Raw genomic sequence first — 5,027 nt, 5'->3', positions numbered from 1 at the left:
TATAACACCAAATGAAGACACCTAGATATCAGGAAAGAGATTTTTTAACATTATTGCTTAGTCTTATGAAATGGTGAATTTTAACCAAATTGATACCTCTGTAATCTTAGTTATGTTTACTCTACTCTTAAATCATATTGCTTGGCAAAGTAATATAAGTATTAATGTAATTTTAAAATTCAATTAGTTGTAAACAAATTGTAGTTTGTTAGCCAATGCATATATTTCCCTTTAACTACTTACTACATCACCCTACAATTAATCCTTCTAGAAAAAAGAACCATCTGACGTGGAAAAAACAACACACGGACAGCTTCATCACTTCCTCAAGATTTTCAAGTATTATAAGAACACAAATCCATGAAAAAAATGATTAAAAATTTGACATTTCATCTTGCTTTACGAATTATGGGATAATAGAGAGAGATATGACAAAAACAAATGTTCCTTTTTTTTCCTGCTTAACATTATGCTAAGAAATACTACAGTTCTGTTTATGAGCTATTTCTAGCTGCTTTAAGTGCAGGCCACAACTGTGATTGTGTCAGTGAGGAGAAATGAATAATCAATCTAACGTAACTTGAAAGGAAGATGGGAGGCACAAAAAGATAAACTGACTTTGGCTTTTAAGAATCTAATGATGACCCTGCAATGCCAGATTCAACCACAACACAACAACAAAACAAAAGCTTACAGCAGTGAGCTGTAAGCCACGTCACCACACGTTATTGAGAATTCTGAAATAGGTAATAGCTTTTTTCTGTTTTCGCTTTCCTACTTAATCTGTTATATCTTCTTTTTGTTTTTCCTGCTTTTTGGTGGCAAGCAGTTCAAGAGTCGTCCATTGTCTAAATTCAGCTTTCTCTGGGTGATCTCAATCTTTGTTGCAGTCATAGTTACGTAACTTCACTTGACATCAATCACACACCATAATTTTGCATTTTGGTGAAATTCTTTCTCTCCTTCAAACACAACATGCACATTTAACAATGTACTATTTACTTCTAATCAACTAAGTTCTGGAAGTGAATTTTTAGAATATCCTGAAATGGTGGCTTCCCTCTCTGTCTGATGCCAGGCATTTCCACATGGAACAACTTTGCTTCCAGCATCCTTCCCCTGCTTTTTAAAAATTTTAATAGAGTTAGGGGTGCCAGTTGAATTCTACCACATGTATTGTATGATGGTGAAGTCTGGGCTTTTGTACCCATCATCTGAATACTGTACATTGTACCCCATAGATACTTTTTTTATCCCTCACACCCTTCCTCCTTTCAGTTTCCAATGTCCATTATACCATTCCATGTGTGCTTAGATAACCATAGTTTAGCTCCCATTTATAAGTGAAAATCTGTGTCATTTACTTTTCTGTTCCTGAGTTAATTCACTTTGGATAAAGGCCTCCAGTTCCATCCAAGTTGTTGCAAAAGACATTATTTCATTCTTTCTTATAGCTGAGTAATACTCCATGGTATATGTATATACCACATTTTCTTTATCCACTCATCAGTCGATGGGCAGTTGATTCCATATCTTTGCAATTGTGAATTGTGCTGCAATAAACCTATGAATGCAGGTATCTTTCTGATACAAGGATTTCTTTCCTTTGGGTAGATACCCAGCAGTGGGATTGCAGGATCGAATAGTAGATCCACTTTTAGCTCTTTGAGAAATTTCCATACCATATCTCCATAGAAGTTGTACTAATCTCCATTTCCACCAAGAGTGTATAAATTTTCCCTTTTCACAACATCTGCACCAACATCTATTATTTTTTGACTTTTTAATAATGGCCATTCTAATTAGAATCAGGTGGCATCTCACTGTGGTTTTAATTTGTATTTCTCTGACCAGTATCCTTTTTAATCCACATGTGTTTCCTTGCTGTACAGGCCTCTTGAGCTCAGAACGTGTTAAAATTGCAAGTTTTTCTTCTACAACAGCTCCAGTATTTCATGCCCTTGTGGACAGTAGACACTCCGGAATGGTATACACAGACTTTCTTTAGACTCTGTAGACCCTAGTATCTTTGGGTTCCAATTTTTGAATACCCTCCATTTTTACATGAAGTCTCAATCCTAATTTCATCTTTTTTCTTTCTTATCTTTTTCATTCCCTGATGACAATTTATCAAGTGCTTGTTTTAGGGAGACAGATATTTTTAAGTCCAAATTTGTCATTGGTTCATCTGGGCTCAGCCTTTTTATTGCTTCTACTAGTTTAGGGGCTTGAATTATGTGCTCCTGAAATTTGCGTTTCAATTCAGATAGTTCTTTCTTCTCGACAGTCTGGACTTCAGGTTTGACTGGCTTGGTAACTTCTCATTATTCTGTCTACTTTTTGTACAGCCTACAATGCTTAAAAGACATTCTATAAAAAAGACATCTGCACTCGAATGTTTATAGCAGCACAATTCACAATTGCAAAGATGTGGAAACAACCCAAGTGCCCATCAATACATGAGTGGATTAATACAATGTAGTATATATATACCACGGAGTACTATTCAGCTATAAGAAACAATGGTGATGTAGCACCTCTTGTATTTTCCTGGATAGAGCTGGAACCCATTCTACTAAGTGAAGTATCCCAAGAATGAAAAAATAAGCACCACATGTACTCACCATCAAATTGGTTTCACTGATCAACACCTAAGTGCACAGATAGGAATAACATTTATCAGGCGTCGGGCAGATGGGAGGGGGGAGGAGGAGATGGGTATATACATACATAATGAGTGTGATGCGCACGGTCTGGGGGATGGACACGCTTGAAGCTCTGACTTGCGGTGGGGGTGAGGACAATATATGTAACCTAAAAATTTTTACCCCCATAATATGCTGAAAAAAAAAAAAAAGAGGAAAAAAATGTATAGTAGGGAATTCTGATAGCATTTAAATTCAACGTTTTAAATTGGACTCAAGTTACGTAGTTCTAGTCATTCACTTTTTGGATTATTTACAAAAAGATTAAATGCAGTCATCTATAGAAATTATTAATTTATAATAAAAAAAGAAATCAGAACAATCAGTTGTTCTCTTAGAGCAAGACCAACCCTTTAATGCTTCATAAAAGACTGGGACACCTTGGTAGTCTGTGCAAGCATCATTGGAATTGGCCCACGGAGTGAAGCACTGACCACAGCCCCAGGTGTAGCATAGCAAGGCCATTTTCCCCTGGTCTTATAGGTAAGGCCCAAACATCTGGCATCAAAAGAGAGTGCGTTTACCCTGTCACAAGCACCTGTTTGACCACTGAGGCAGCTGCCAGTTTCCAAAAATGGCCTCAAATTCTTTCACAGTGTATTTTTTTCTTTAAGAATGAATCGCTAAAAATCATATATCTTTGCCACTTGAGAGCTATATGGAGACTCTTAAATCAGATGAAATCTAAGTTAGTGGCTGTTTCATCAAGATTGCTAAATCCTCCTTGGAAGATAAATCAGAGAAAGGGAGCATGGAGGCTTTAATTTTGATTGGTTGGCTATAAAACCAAATGGAGTCTCATTCTTTTGTGTCTCATTCTTTGGATTTTTATAAGGGATTGGATTATCATTGAACCAAATATGGGGAGAGACTGGGCAGACGGGATTAGTTGTCATATACCTCAGTTTTATTTGTAGACAATCAAGGTGGAAACATTACAAAAGCTTACTATTTAAGGAAAAGTGAAGGGATTTAAGAATTAGGTCATCTGTAAAGTGTTTATAAATAAATGCATAGATATTAGGGAATTAAGGCTTATGGTTCAACATTAGAAAGAAAAAAGATGCATCAGAGATGTAAGAGAGTAAAAAGTGATTGGTGAAAGCACTCAACTCTAGCTGGCACCATGATTTCCAAGTTAGTAGAGCCTATGGATATAAAATTACTTGAGTCTCTAATACTAAACATCCCACTCTAGGTTCGATCACCCGCCTGTAGCTTGAGTTACTCAGATAATCAATGAACCCTTTAGGATACTTGCCACAGAGTTAGAAGAAAGACAGAATCAAATTTGAATCCAATACTAGGGGAACTCCCCTCCCAATTCAAAGAGTTATTGAGAGTGTCTGGTTAGTGTACTCATTAGTGTGTGTGAGAAAATCTGGCGCCACACCATGTGGGAGTGTTCACTACTTTTCTTCTTCAAGACACATCATGTTGATTGATTAGTTGTTCTTTCTAATAGCTCTAGGAGGTAATTAAATGCAGTCTCTCATTTTGTAAATGTAAAAAAAGAGGCAAAAACAGTAAGAGACTGGCTTCACACCATAAATGAAGGACACATTATCATGAGGGCTGTGACTTTTTCTGACTTTTTCTTTAGGCAAATAAAAAACACCTGCAGAGAATGGTTCTGTTAGATTAGAAACTTAATTTGAACCAACTTGAGTTAAAAGGGAAGGATGCTAGGGTCTCTTGGGACTCTAAGCAGGGATTCTTCATAGTGTCTGGAGGGCAATCAGGGACTGGAGTGCTGCAGAGATGCAAGGAGTTTGCTTGGCAAACCTGTTTTACTTATCGCAGATCACTTTTCTCCATTTCCCAGTTCAAATAGTAGTTGCAAATATATTAATTGAAGGCCTAAGAGTAAAATGCAAGGAATGAGTTGGAGACATCCATTATAAAATCCAAAAAGGTGAGAATTCTGGAGGTCCATGGATAAAAGCAACTATGATAGAAGAGGCTGATGTAAATTCATAAAAGGAACTTAAAATAAAACAAAACAACGATGACAAAAGCCAGAAATGCCTAGATTTGAGCACCAACTTATATACTAATCTATTTTTATTCAATGCCTTGGGGTCTGCCCACTTCCACTAGAAAAGTTTGAGAGGGACTTTGTGTCCCAGAGAAAAATAAGTCTTCATCTATGGTGAGGAAGCAGAATAACCGATCTTTGGAGGAGTGGTGTTCATGATTCTCTGACGGAAGGGTTAGCAAAGAGGCAGGGTGGGGTTTGCGTAGGAATGCAAATGAATAAAGGAGGTATTTATAGACCGCTGACCTTTTTTCCCCATCAATCTGTTTCTTTTTTTTTTTAAG

At 36.8% G+C, this 5,027-nt stretch overlaps 1 pseudogene; it reads right to left on the bottom strand.

Moving 5' to 3' along the window:
- Positions 1-778: 778 nt before the first annotated feature.
- On the bottom strand, positions 779-3,170 carry LOC105811826 (annotated as a pseudogene).
- Positions 3,171-5,027: the final 1,857 nt, after the last annotated feature.

Source organism: Propithecus coquereli, unplaced genomic scaffold (assembly GCF_000956105.1).
Source record: "Propithecus coquereli isolate 6110/MARCELLA unplaced genomic scaffold, Pcoq_1.0 Scaffold240, whole genome shotgun sequence".
Lineage (NCBI taxonomy): Eukaryota > Metazoa > Chordata > Mammalia > Primates > Indriidae > Propithecus > Propithecus coquereli.
Note: the sequence above shows the minus strand (reverse complement) of the source record. Positions and strands in the feature narration are given on the sequence as shown.